The following is a 16,210-nucleotide window of genomic DNA, read 5'->3' as shown; positions in this document are numbered from 1 at the left end:
CTTTTACACACTACTGTAGTTCCTCAGTGGACGAGTGGATTGCGTACTCGCCTATCAATCTGGTAGCACGAGTTCGCTTCCCGCTGCTGTCAGTGAGGAACCAAAGGAATTTGTCTGGTGATTAGAAATTCATTTCACGATATAATGTTGTTTGGATCCCACAATAAGCTGTATGTCCCGTCGCTAAGTAAATAATTGGTTCCTAGCCAAGTAAATAGAAATTTAATCCTTTGGCCAGCCCTAGGAGAACTGTTAATCAGCTTAGTGGTCTGGTTAAACTAAGATATACTTAACACACTACCGTTAAATATATTATTATATATAATTCAGTGAATATTTCTCTTATTAATTCCCGTCTTCTTTCACTGTTTCTAGTATTCTCAAATGTGACAGTATTTCCGTTCACTTCAGAACCTAATTACCTTCGTTTTCTATTTCATAACATCTACGAAACCCTTATTGCCTTTATTAGCCAGCAGCGTCATTCTATCATAATTCAGAACATTTACCTTTGCAGTACCACTGCTTCCGCCAAATTTAGTGTTGCACTCATTATCATATACTCTTGACACCTTAAATTATCCTTGATTTTTTTTTATTGCATAAAACACCAGTCATACATTTAACATTCACACTCATTTTCGTCCATAAACTGGTACCAACGTCTAATCCTAGCCTCAGTATGCAAACAGTTTGCAAGATCTGTAGAAAGCATACGTTTAAGGTATATTCAAGTAATTTATTAAGAACATGTACGTGGCAAAACTGTTTACAGAAACGATTCTCTAAAACATCTCATTCACTTTGATGGCCTTAATTTGTAGATAGTATTGGTACTTATTTTTATCTTATATGTCGCAAGATTGGCAAAAAAGCCATATCTTTTGGATGTATTATATATAGAGTGTGTGATTTTTGGTTATTATCTTTTAAATCGGCTATGTTCTAGATCATATGGTTTTATAGATACTGCAATACGTCAAGCAGTGTTTTATAAGACTATCATCCATTCAGAATGTATATGACCTGGTTACAGCTTTAAAGCTAGCACCATACTCTATATTGTTCATCAGATGCATCACCATTAACTAAGTCGTCTTTAAAGCACCCGCCGCCCCCCCTCAACACACAGACATACACACACAGTTCACATGAAGAAACAAACACATCTCAGAAAACCATCAATTCATCTCAGTATTTTCAAACAGATTCTTTGCTCCCTGAAACTAAAGCTACTCTCCTTTTTGTACACCCAGTTTTCGTTTTGTCTTTTATCAGGTGTGCCTCAGAATCTTCCGTTGTTCCAATGAGAATCAATCTGTGTGATTTATCTGTCATCAACGGTGACATTAATTGTCTAATAATACTTGCTGCCATTGAATCTTTCATGATAGTACGTTTAAGGACGACTGCTATTGCTACGTGCATACATACATACATACATACATGCGCTGTGGTATTTTTGATGAACATGTTGGGTATGGGGTAAGAACAATTCATTCGCCAACACACACACACACACACCGGATGTGTAATTATAAATTTTCCAATATGTGGAAGGAGGAATACCACAGTGATGAGATGAGAGAAATAATTGCACTAAATCATTCGTTCCCAGCTGTCCTTTTTACTATAAATTCACTTTAACGAGGTGCATTGTCACGTGATCGCAAGCACTCAAAGTAATAGGGTCTGCTCAACTCGGCAGTGGGGGCGGAGCTAATACTGTGACGTCACAAGAGTAACACTCCCGTGTTTCTCCACTGAATTACTTAAAGAACCCTTAGTTTTTATACATTAATCCACATCGCGTGGTGTTTTTCATAAAATCTTGATGATAAAATCTGTAGAGGTCACATGTTTTATTTTTTTAATACCCATTCTCTCATTTAGTCACCAAACCTTGTTTTATTGCACAAAATATACCAGTTTGAACACACATAGCTACTCCAGCTTTCTTCATATGTTTATTCTTTATTTATTTATTTACTTACCTTATATACTTGGTGGGTGTTATTCTCTTCAAGTCCATTTCTTTTACCATGAACAACTCTCTCTCTCTCATCTCTCTCTCGCTCTCCTCTCTCTCTCTCTCTCTTTCAGGTAGTAATATTATCAAGATTTTAAATAATTCTTAAGAGATGTATTTAGTTCTGTCACCGTGTTCATGCCTCACTTTGAAAAGCAACTTTTTTATGATAAGGGTTAGAATGATAGATTAATTATATTTTCCAAATATTGTGAATACTTATTGTTATGCAATAATATACAAAGAAAATATGGATACAGGCAGTGTAAAAAAATGGCAGTTGCATTTGCACGACTTGGCCACAAAAAAGAAAACAATATCAAAAGTATAAGAATTACATCATATACGATATGGTATCGAAGGAATAAATGATGAAGAAAATGATACAGGGAACACATTTCCAGCAAATTTCTAATTGGCACTTCATATCACATAAATATACTTCCGAACACATAAGTTTACATATAACACAAACTGTATACATAAAGGTATTAATTATGCATGCCTCAAACGATTATAATATTTTCGAAAAAAGTACAAAAAGTTATTCGTCAGTCTGGCTGGATGTATCTGATGACGTTTCACAAGGGGCGGGGCTAGATTTCAGATCTCCCACGAACGCTTAATTTTTTTATAATTGTTGCGTGCGTAGATAATATTTTCTGTGCGCGATTATGGGTTTGAAAATAATTGTAATTGTAATGTGTCATATACAAATTGAAAGGGCATTCTTTGTACTTTTACATGGTATATGGCAAAACGTAATAAGATGAAAAATTATGTAAGAAAAATGTGGTAAATATTTACATAAAATTTAAAAATTTTGGTTCGTCTTTGACCAAGAATTCCTCGAAAAATTTCTGAGAACACCTATCAATTTTATTTATGCATTATATAGTAAATTTTATCAGCTTTCTAATCCATTTTTCAGTTTCTTTTTATCATCATCCCTTAGTCAGATACGCTAAGAAACGTGAATGTATGTAGGTTGACGGATGAAGTAATTGCACATATTTGTGTGCGTAGATAATTTTTTCTGTGCGCGCTTGTTGCTTTGAAAGTAATCGTAATTTTAATGTGCTATATATCATTTGAAAGAGCATTCTTTGTACTTTAATGTAGTATACGGCAACATGCAATAAAAGGAAAATTTATATAAAAAAACGCCATCGCAAAAATAGTTATATGAAAATGTTATCGTAAATATAGTTTCATAAAGATATGGTCCTTTTGTAACTGATGACGTTTCACAAGGGGCGGGGATAGGTTTTAGTACCCCCTCGTGAGCAGACCCTATTACTTAGACTCTGATCGCAAGCATAATCATATTTAATCATTCCTTTCGCGTTCTTATTCGTAGCGACATCTGCCGCCTGTGGTATAGAAAAGAAAACAAAATTTTTCCCAGGGCTTCTCTTTAATAGATAGGACACAATAGGGCACTAAAAATGTGCAAAGAATGTCAAAATGTGCGTAGGCATTTCATGACAAAAGAGATTACCTTGCGCGTGACAAGGCTATAAGTATTTTAACCAACGAGTTATTAACGCTGTCTCACCTACATACACTTTAGGACTTATGACCCAAATGCATAAGATTTATTTTTTTGGTCGTGTTAGGACTAAAATATTGATATGGATGAAACTAAAAATGGGTTCTCCATGAGGAAGAATCATGTCTTCGCCTTGGATATCAGAGGAAATAACTGTGAAAGGAATGGAAGGCAGCGTTACAAGATAAATCGCAAAGAATATTTCAAGGAAACAAATTCAAAGAGCAGAAGAGAGAGAGAGAGAGAGAGAGTGTCTTTTCGAGCAATATTCATGAGCACACATATCCTAGTAATAATCCCTGTTGTTTGAAGACAAGCGTTTCACACGTTTTTCATTTACAATCCAGATGAGGAGAGGTAAAAGGCGCAAAAGAAGGAGGGGGGAAAGAAGAACGAGAAAAAGAAAGGAAAGAGAAAAAAATAAAAATAAAAAAAAGAAGAGGAGATCGTACCTCGCGCACACAACCGCATCTCAAAAGAGCGTGTCAACAAGGGCTGGATCATGGTAACGGTGCCTCCTCTCTCCAGAAGCCATCAGTCACTGGCCCACTCAACTGTCGCAGCATCCAAATATAAACACAAAAGTGAAAAGTAGGACGTCAGCGCCGACAAAATATTCTAAAAAAAGAAAGTGAAGCAATGGTGGGCATATTCCTCCGGGATGCAAGCATTCGGGGCATTTATTATTGAAGATGTTTATACACCACAACTATTGCGATATCTTCGTTTTCTTTAAAAAAAAAAGGGAGAGAGAGAGAGAGAGAGAGAACGGGAAGGAGAACGCAAAGACGAAGGCTTTCACTTCAAAGACACTGGCATCAGATGAGAAGTAGAAAATATCCAACCGTAACATTCACACATTCATGTGGTTCCTCCTTTTTCCCCTCCTTAAGACAGAAGTTTGAAAAAACATCCTGATTTATGAATCGTCCACACGGTGTGGTTCAGGGTGTAGACGGACGGCTGCGGTGGCAGTAAGGTCTCATTATCCTTTAATAGAATCTTCACATCATCTAAAGGGCTTCAGAATTAATATGGATTGGGAGATATGTTTTCTTTTTCTTATGTCGCTATAAAGTTGTATTTTTTATCAGTCGACATTTATCCTACGATTGGATGTTCACTCATTCTGTTGTTTCCTCACTTGGTCTTATTTATGTAACTTTTTTACGGTGACCTATTACTACGTTTGATGAAATTTAATCAAAGTAGATGTCAGATTCTTTACTCTGAACATAGAAGCTTTGTTTATGTAAACTGTACCAGCTTATAGCCACAGTTGTAATAGTTTTTTGGGTAAGAAGTTCTTAGATATAAATGAGATTAGTACGTGAAATATCTGCCAGTAGATCTTCCGAAAACTTTGATGCATTATGAAAGGGTAGATAATTCCATAGAATCATTGTGAAAAAATTATGGGTCGATAATTCCATAAAATCATTGTGAAAAAAGAAAGGGTCCCTTGTTAAGTTAAAATATAAGGGATTGCTGGTTATAATATATCTAAAACTTAGGAATTTAGTAATTTTAGAAAGACTTCTCGGGCATTTGCATAGTTTTATTGCCTACGTTTCAATGCCTAGTCTCATCATCAAAGATGTAAAAAATTTACACACACTGTTACGAACCACTTTTCTATGTGGTTCCCAGGTTCTTTAATAATTAAATCTTAAAATTATTGGGGACTAGGAGTGAACAGAAGGGTCAAACTTAACCTAGTTTATTATTTACAAATATATTACAAATGTACACTTGAGCACAGATTTCAGACAGCACAGAAAAAAAATAATAACTTTAAATAGCACAAAAATGGCTAGCTAACCCTAAGTAATAAAAAATCTCAGCAGCAGTAAAACAGCAACAAATAACAGACAAACTTATTATACAATAATAATGATAACATAAGCCACATCTGCTCATCACCAATAGCATCCATAAATAACCAGGAGTCATATTCACTCCAAAGCATAATAATATTAACAGCAACACCTTGTTCCACATCACAGTCACATTACTATGACTACAAGAAAGAGAGAGAGAGAGAGAGAGAGAGAGAGAGAGAGAGAGAGAGGAGAGATTCGAAGAACCACGAGGGCGACTATGGAGCACTTCCATGTTGACCACAGCTTCTCGACTGCCACGAGGAACACCTGGAAAAACCGAGGACTACACACGAGTATCCCCACCCCTCTTCAGGAGCAAATTACTCAGGAACACCATCGCACACTTCATGCCGATGCCATATCCTCCTTGGAAACTAAGACAAGGTCTTCCTCCGATGTCCACAAGCGACTTTCGCCAAAACTATCATCAATGGCGAACAACCTCCGCTTCTACTGCCATCACCAACCACAAGATGATACTGGAAATCCGTCGGTGCTGTGTTCTCCTTTGAGAACTAGACGGTGTTCTGCCTGAAAAATTTGAAATCTGCCTGCCCGCAATCAAAGCAGAGAGACGAACTCACCTCGTCTCCCCAAACAAATTGCAAAAGAGCAGATAAACAATTCTCAAATTACCGGAGAGCAGTCAAACATCTTAACAAGGTAGTAAAAAGAAAAAACTGCCGGCAAACCTGACAACATATGCTAAAAACAATTACAAAATATCCATTTTAAAATGCCTAGAGAAAGGTATTACTATCTAAGTGGTAAAAAATAATACGAGTGACCAACGTTTATGTCCAGGGTAAACTAATGCTAAGAAAAGAGGCGTGGAGGCAGATTGATTGTTCAACTTCGGGATTACCTGTTTTATACAAAGAGACTCGAGGATTACCAGATGTTGAGGAGTGCAAGCTATCGACAACATTTTAAGATGATTATATATAATATTTATTGCATTTTTTCGCATGTTCTCGAATATTGGCTATCGCTTCTTTGACAATCGATACTAACTTTTAGTAACCTCCGAGAGGCACCGACTTAGAGTAAACGAGAATATTAAACAACTGTAGTATCACGTGATGATATTAGCTTTCGTACATCAATTGTTAGGAAAAAGACCTTTACCAACTTAGGAGGTTCCACGTTGGACGATTGGATTTCACACTCGACTACTAACCCGGTGGTCCGAAGTTCGATTGTCGGCTCGGCCAACGCGGAACCAGAGGAATTTATTTCTGGTAATAGAAATTCATTTCTTGACATAATGTGGTTCGGATCCCACAATAAGCTGTAGGTCCCGTTGCTAGGTAACCAAGTGGTTCCTAGTCACGTAAAAATATCTAATCCTTCGGACAGGCCTTAGGTATGATGTTTCAGTTTTAAGTTAAACTCCGTAAGTGTACTTCTTCGCGGGGCTTATTCCTTAACCTCGAACTGGTCTGACTTTCTCAAAGAAATTTCATTTTTATATAATTATTTCTCTGAGAATTATTTCCCTCCCAGATTGTTTCATAAACAGCTAAATCAGTTTCTCAATAATAAAACCATGCCGAAAATTAGGTCACCAACAGTCCTAAAAATGCCCTTTTTTTAGCCTTCCATTTATTCATGATGATTCCTTCATTACCGGAATTAATTTATTAATGCTACAGCATTGTCCTGCTTTAAAAAGTCACCTCATTCCCACTAATCCTTTCACCATAGTTTCCCTCTTTAGATCTAAGGAGATTGAACCCTCTGATGACGTCGAATGCGTTGTATTTATTTTCTTGCCCCCGATGTAGTCGGGAAATATGTCGGTACCTTTTGGAGGTTACTATAAATTCTCACAGAAGCGTTAGCTGTCTTACTGGGGTCCAGCTGTCCAATCCGGAATTTTCCAATATTCGAGAGCATTTAAAATGCAAAATAAATATTGTATATAATCATTTTAAAATTCTGTCGGTGGCTTGCACTCTTCAACAGCTGGCAATCCCTGTGTCTGTATAAACAGGTAGTCCCGAAGTTAAATAATCAAACTGGCTCCACCCATCTTTTCTTGGTATAAGTACCCTGGGCTTTGAAGGTTTTCCGTGTCACTCGTATTATATCTTTCCACTTGGATGATAATGCCTTTCTCCTGGCATTTTAAACTCAATATTTTGTAAATGTTTTTAGCATACTATTATTTTAGTCTGAGTCTTTTATGAATTTTTAATGTATGTATATATATTTTTTTACAGCTTTGATAATGAGGCTAGGCCTTAAAACGTAAGCAATGAAATTATGCAAATGCCTGAGATGTCTCCCAAAATTCCTTATGGTTGAATTTGGGGGTGTGGATTGCCTCCATCCATCTCTCTCTCTCTCTCTCTCTCTCTCTCTCTCTCTCCTCTCTCTCTCTCTCTCTCTCTATATATATATATATATATATATATATATATATATATATATATATATATATATATATATATATATATATATATATATATATATATATATATATATATATATATATATATATATATATATATATATATATATTGCAATTATTCCTAGATACATTATTTGATCTTTAAAAGTTGTAGTGAAGAAAGAGACAATTACATAAGCAAAAAAGCACACATGCCTATAATACTACAAATTAGGTTAACCCCATCTTGGGATTTAACATATAATCTCACCACTGATAACGATGCAAGGAAAGCTAACTTTGCCTGTCTGGCACAAATACTCGGAGATCAATTTATTTTCGGCTAAAATGTGATGAAGGGTAACCTCACCCTTACATATCGAGTGTCAATTCGAAGCCTATCCACAGATCATGTTTTCTTAATTTGTTTCTTCATTTGGGTTCAAGGCTCGTAATGATGGGTGTATCCAAATCTGGGAAAAACCGTGTATATATAGATATATATATATATATATAATCATATATATATATTATCTATATCATATATAGATTATATATATATAATATATCACGTGTTTTTTTCCCAGATTTGGGATAATATTTATATATTATACTTATAACTATATATAGATATATATATATATATATCTTATATATATATATATATATATATATATACTATATATATATAGGGTATATTATTATCGTGTTTTTTCCCAGATTTTGGATACACCCATCATTACGAGCCTTGAACCCAAATGAAGAAACAAATTAAGAAAACATGATCTGTGTGATAGGCTTCGAATTGACACTCGATATGTAAGGGTGAGGTTACCCTTCATCACATTTTAGCCGAAAATAAATTGATCTCCGAGTATTTGTGCCAGACAGGCAAAGTTAGCTTTCCTTGCATCGTTATCAGTGGTGAGATTATATGTTAAATCCCAAGATGGGGTTTAACCTAATTTGTAGTATTATAGGCATGTGTTGCTTTTTTTGCTTATGTAATTGTCTCTTTCTTCACTACAACTTTTAAAGATCAAATAATGTATCTAGGAATAATTGCAATAAATGATACGATGGAATCAAGGACGATCCCAGCGTCTTATCTCACTAAATTCATCATTCCACCTCCTTTGTCCTTCCATAATCTAAGCACGATTTTAGTCTCTCTCTCTCGTCGTCTCGTCTCGCTCTCGGTTCGCAGGGTCGTCAGTCTGCTCTCCGTCTCTGTCTCTCGTAATCAATACTAGGACTGTTCTAACTCTATCTCTCTCTCTCTCTCTCTCTCTCTCTCTCTCAATACTAAGACTTTCAAACTCTAATCTATCTGCTACACCTTTAGCGTATTCTTACATTTCTAATTCTCTGAACCCTAATTACCCCGCTTTTACTATGTTCACAATCCATCTTATCAGCTGAAATTTTCTGTAAATACTACATGATGACCGCTTTTCATGTCTATAAAACATGAGTTGCTCTAGATCCTTGTACGTTCAAGCTTATTTCCTCAAATCATCTCGGTTCCAAATAATTCACATTTTTCATGGTTCACCGGATGACATAAAACATTATATTCACAAACAGTCTTGGACTTGTAATTACTTTGATTCTTTTGCTATTCCAAATAACCTGCATTTCTCAGTCTCCTTAACTCTCTTAACTTAATCACTTGTGTTTATATTCCATTGGTAATTGCAACAGAAAACAGTAATTGTTTTACGGACTACCTTTCGTACTGCACTAACTCAGTACCCTCTGCATTGTACTTTTGTCGGGATTATCATAATTTTCCGTAGCCTTGCTAGAACACCTGCAGTTTTTGCCTTAACTTTCAAACTTTTACCCAGAATTGTTTCATAAAATTACACCGAATTTGATCTCATTCTTGATTACCTAACCTACATAAACTTTTCTGTTAACGCTTGTGTTGTTTCTGATATTATCAATCATAAACCGTGTATGCACCTTTCCAGACATTCTAAAGAATGCTATCCCACAGTAATCATTAAAAAAAAACAGCATATCATCTTTCACACACATATGAGACGACAGTTGCTTTTGTTATCAAGCTTTTTGGAATATTATTAAAACCCACGAAAGCATTTTACCCATGCAATAAATTGCTACAATTACATTCTCATGAACTGTGATTGCCTTTATTGTCTTTCACTTTAACGATCATATTTTGATCAGCACTAATCATCTCCACAATAGTTTTTATATTTACATAATCTCATTTAAATCATTGATTAGGTTTTCATTCCTTCCAGACGATTTACTCTGATCGTTTGTTATGACTTGTTATTCTATATCTTTGTATATTTCAGGCAAGTCTTGAGTTTTTTAAGCAGTTTTCTCTCCGGTGGAAACAAGTGGTAAAAGAATAAAAGAAAACATTCCCTCTTGCAGAGTAATAAAAAGTCATAATCATGAATGTACACTGCAGAGATAAAAGTAAGACTAAGGTAGAACGGACTAAGCTGTGTTGACCTGGAACTCTTTGATCTTTAAATCTGTAGTTTACCAACCGCACGTGTCCTTTGTGAAGAATTTTCTCGTGTCAAGACAAGAGAAAAGCAGAAAAAAGTTCCTTCACGTACGTTGCGTACCTCTGCCTATCTAAAAGAAGTATTAGTTGTGAGCGAATTGGCGATGGAGAGTCATTTTTTGTACCACTTTAAAAGTATTCGTTAGTTATTCGTAGAAGACTGAAACTTGTTCCTTGTTGATTCATTAAATTAAAGAAAGAAAGAAAGAAGAAAAAAAAGGATATTTAGGGCAAGGTCGAGCGTACAATTTTTATTCACAAAGAATCTCTCTCCTCAGTTTCATATCAAATATTCTAGTACTACGTTCATTCGGTCGAAATATCTTAAACAAACAACATAAATGTGTAATGGCGTGGTTGGTATGGTGTTGGCGTCCCACCTCGGTGGTCGTGGGTTCGATTCTCTGCCATTCCATTGAGGAGCGAGAGATGTGAACTTCTGGTGATAGAAGTTCACTCTCGACGTGGTTCGGAAGTCACGTAAAGCCGTTGGTCCCGTTGCTGAATAACCACTGGTTCCATGCAACGTAAAAGCACCATACAAAGAAACTGTAACGGTGTAGTTTTCGTTTAGGAATTCCTCCGATAAGGCTATATGACGCTGTGAGGTTGCCAGGAGCCAGTAACCTGTAGTATACTGTCATTGATTGAAATAGGCTTCAGTTTATTAAGTTAAGGTTCCATTTTAGGAAGTATAGATAATTCGCGTTTAATAACATTATGAAATCGTTAATTTTACGGAATGTGAAAAGAAAATATTCAGTATCAAAGAATGTAGGCTGCCTATTTTTGAAATTAACGTAATTCCATTGAATTATTTTACAGTGTTATTCCACATAGATGTAAACAAGCAAACACCGTATATGTATGTAGTATATACATGTACACATTTATGAGTGGTCTTATCTTTTACGTATTCTGAAACTAAGACTATAAAATTACCAGAGGAATTTTGAATTTTGTTGATCCCCAAAAAACGCACTGCGCTGTTTCAAGTTGAATATGTATTATCTTTTCACATATTTTGTGGATGGTCGAGTCGTATTCGTCGTGAGAAACGTTAGAAGGAATAAACTATGTGACGATGAGGGATATCCTGCAAAGATAACTGCAGATTGGGCCGCGAGGGAGAAGATTTAGACTCCAAATCAGATGACAGTCATTGGGGTGATAGAGATCGAGATAACCGTTATGAAATTCACGAGCGGTGAAAGAGGAGAGGAACGTTGGGTGTTCCAAACGTTGTCTTCCGCGTATGATCAACGGAAGCTAAACAAATCTTGAAGGTCTTGAAAGTTAAAAGAGCTTTATTTACTATGCAAGAGTTAACATTAGAATAGTGTATTTTAAATTGTCGTACAAATACCAAACATTTTTCCTAGAATCGTGATTTTTAGGGATTGTAAATTAATCCGACGTTTTGCACCATCCAAATTCTATCACCATCGGAGATCGAATACAGACGGCAAGATAAGTGGGCATTTATACAAATTCTAGGAGATTTGGGAAATTCTCTAAAGCCGGGGGAAGGGGGCGGGGGGAGAGATAAGCGTGAAAGATGAGACAGGAGGTATGGGACATTGGCATTATCTAGCTATCATATTTCAATGCCTGTAATATGAATAGTACCTTATACTGGAGGTTAATTATTGTTTTTTAATATGTCTGATAGGCTGAGAGTCGTTCTAGGTGTGTCCTGTAGACTAGTAACTGCTATTAGTTCCTACCTTGACAAATAAAGCGCATGGATATCCTGGCAGTGCTGTTAAATGACACCATCCATCAGTTCATGAACAACCACGTGTTTGATCTTCCACGTACAGTTTCATATTCGCATTATGGCTATAAAACAAAATTTAAATATACGTGGTGGGGTATATGAATTCTATATTCTTTTATGCCACAGTGCGCTACTTAATTTCACTTAAACTACTTGACTTCCTTGTACTGAAGTGTAATTTTTTTTCCCTCCGTGACTCTGCGTAGCTTAACTCACTAAATGTAGCTGCTCAGATAAATACAAAAGTTTGATCTTACACAGTTTTTTTTTCTGTGCAAACAATGAAAATAAAATTTATGAAACATATTACTAGATAGTATAGACATGAAAATGTTTTTTAAAAGACATTGCAATTGTACTTGTAAATAGTTTTTATACCTAGATGCTCAAGTCCTGTGCTTATGTAGTGTGTCAGAAAGTTGGACTCAGTTCTATATCAGAAGCCTTATAAAAAGAAGGTCGGTGTATATCTTATTGTAAGTGGTTGTGACAGTAATTGTAAAAATAGGTAAATATTATTTGTAATGTGGTTATAGTTAGATATGTTAAATTACTAATAGATAGATGCAGTTCATTCTTTAATGAGATAGCCAAGAGATGTATCTGAATGCTGAACAAAATTCATGATATATATTTAGATATTTATCTTGATGCATATTCCTTGAGAATAGATTGAGTATTCTGTCTTGAAACATACCTACTTGGATTTGGTTGGAGGTTGCTCACACACACACACACACACACACACACACACACACACACACACACATATCTGAATGTATGAATGATGGCATCTGTGTATGTTTCGATGTGTGTATACGACTAGGCATTCATACAGTGCATAATGCCCAGAGACTCTCTTGCGGCGAAATTCTAATGAGTTCCATTGAAGTTTTGTGTACCCCAGTGCTTTGTTGACTAAGCAAGTCATGAAGAATCCCCCTGAAGGCATCATTGCATACTACGCAGTGTAAACTATTAGCAATCGCTCTGTTTACTTCGGTATTTTTTTATTTTCTTCTATTTCCTCGATCTTTTCTTGAGTGCATCTTACTCTTGCGTGATACTTCATGTTTGATGTTCCGCAATATATTTTTTTTCCTTGGATTTTGTGTTATTTCGCTGAAAAACTAGTGAAATGAGTTTCAACTCTATTGCAATGTTAGATGAAAGTGCAACACATGGGGAGAGCTAATAATTTTTCAGGAAATACTCTGTTAATGAATTATTTGCTGTTATTTCTCATGATAAATTGTTATTAATAATTGAATTGCCCCTCTGGTTTCTCTGATAGTCTAAATTTCCTTAAAATTGCTTAGGAATTGGTTTGTAAGATTTATTATATTGTAATTTCTGGTGGTGACTAGATGTGGTACATTCTTGTTTATTGCTTCCACTTCATGATAGAGTTTGCAAGATTTCCACAGAGAAGAGGTGGTATTACGACTGTTACAAAATGTTAGGATTATAAGGTTTTATATAGCCTCGTTAATCCGTAAAGAGCGTAGTTACCGTTTGAAAGGATATTCGTAGGGAGGGTGCTTTGTTTTGCAGTAGTTTCTCATTCATCTTGTTTTAATGCCACTTAATTAGGCCGTTGGGCTCCCATGGCTGGATAGAACACAAAACACTTTTCTTGTGTCATTTTACTACATAAATTAATTAGATTATCTTTTGATAAGGTTGTAAATCAATAATTAAGATATGGTTACCATTTTTCTCGTATTTATACATACTTAATATGTTTTAGCTGCACAAAGGGTAAAAATATTGACAGGAATCCAAACGAAAGCAACAATGCTTACCAGGGAAGTAGAATGTGAGCTCCCAGGTGAATTGACTGGGTACGTATTTCTCCCTCAGTCATCTTTGGTTTTCGTTCCTGAGGCTTCAGACACGACCCAGGTCTTTGAAGTTTACTCTGTCCCATTCAGAGGGAAGCTCAGAATTGCGATAGATCTCGTTCTTTTGGAATTAAGACAAAGGACGAATATCTTTGGCAAGTGTGCCAGCGCCTACCAGGAAAATGAGCTTCTTTTCAGCCTGATGCTTGCTTTTTCCGTCAAGGCCTTTAAGCAATAGCTTTTTATCGGTGAACGTTTTTTTTCGTAATACTAGTTTTTTTTATACAATATGAATGTGATCAGTGTCTTTGGGGAGGAAAAAGATTGAATATCTCATCAAGAATCTTACGTATATATGAGTTCACTTACAGATATTTCATTGCTGAGTAAAACAATCCTTTCTTAAAAAAAAAAGAAAAAAAAGAAAAGGCAAGACAGATTACTACTTCTTTTTCTCAGGTTCATTTGGGATTATGTTTTCATTTTGCTCACCGGAACAAAAAACCTTTTATGAACTATATTCAGTTATAACGAGGAACTGATAAGGAAAAGTATATGATTTTCATTAGGGATCTTGGTAATAGCAATTGAGAGATCCCCTTAAAACTTGGCTTGCTGTCATGCGGTATAAACGTTCTCTGTTAGCTAGTTTGCTGAAGCATTAATGGAATTTGAAAGTTAATATAGGAATTAACAAAGCTTTTCAATTTACTACCTAGGTAAAAAGATTTTTAAAATTAAATGGAATATTAATCAATATGCATCATTCCGTCCGAATTGTTATCATTTGAATACCCTATATTTCAGACAGAATTGCTAATAGCTAGTATGACAATCAACACGAACAAGATCACAATTTAAATGTAGAATTTTTTTTAAGCATTATCTAGTTATAGAGATACAACCCATACCTTCATTACAAGTTATTAGGTATATAATAACATAGTATTATTACAGTAATTTTCAATGTACGTTTTCTTATGTTTTAGGCTACCCATAAATAAACAGGTTTTAGTTGAGTGTCGTAATACTCGATCAGGAATGTAGCCCTCTGGAAGTTCTCCGTGGGACTCCTCTAAATGTAACACATGCCAGTGAGTCGGTATACCTAATGGCGCAGGTGATTTATTTTTGAAAGCAGTACTAAAAGATACCGAAATGCGTTGTACTATTCTGTACCTTTCTCAAATGGCCTCTTCATTGTGTGCATTGCTGACAACACGTGTACGATTCGATATGGAGATGGTCTTTATCGGTAAATGGTTGAAATAGATGGTTGATAGTGATTTATGGCTGAGAAGATTAATTCCCTGTTGAGGGAAATATTTGATTAACCGAAGTTCATCTGCGAGTAATGTTCAAGTCCTCAAATAGTGAAAAAAGAACAAACGTTAACAAACATGGTCTATAATTACGGTTCCTATCCAAAGGTAAAGCCGTGACAAGTTCTTATTGTGTGAAGTCTTAACACGACATTTGATAAGAGTCCTTTGTAAATGGCATATGAAACTGGCTGTGCTGGTTGGTATCATCCTCATATATATGATTGAAGCGACAATCATCATAGGGACAGTTGTTAACGTGACATTGCCCATACTTATCTAGGAATGGTCTCTAAGCAACAACAGTATATTTTCTAATGTTATAAGGTGTGGTCTGGTGTGTTGAGATATAGTACATTTTGTTTTTTTTATTGTCTAGTCGTTAAAGGACATGTTGATTCGGTAGATTTAGATTACGTAATCGCGTGCAATCGCGTGCACCTGAGTTGTATGGTCGTTGTACTGATTATCAAGAATTCATTTCCATATGTTTTTTATAGCACTATTTCTGTCGTCATCATTCACGAAGTTCTTAGTAAATTACTTTATTTCCAAGTAATTCTACCCACAAAAGGAACAGTATAATTATAGCAGGACCGTGCTGCATAACAGTAACAGCAGAGTCAAGACAACCCATGTGACCATTACCTCCTATATACTGATAGGCAATCATAAAAAAAATATGGGTATCTAAGGCTTGAGTCTCTCGCCACAAGCCTTTACTGTAACAAAAAACTATGGATTAGACACTAATATCTGTTGTTTTAGTTATTTTTACATTTCACCCTCTTCCCACCCCCTTCTCAATCCCCTCCCAATCGGAACTGAACTTGGATTTAACGGGTATTATGATT

This window comes from Macrobrachium nipponense, chromosome 35 (assembly GCF_015104395.2).
Source record: "Macrobrachium nipponense isolate FS-2020 chromosome 35, ASM1510439v2, whole genome shotgun sequence".
NCBI lineage: Eukaryota > Metazoa > Arthropoda > Malacostraca > Decapoda > Palaemonidae > Macrobrachium > Macrobrachium nipponense.
Note: the sequence above shows the minus strand (reverse complement) of the source record.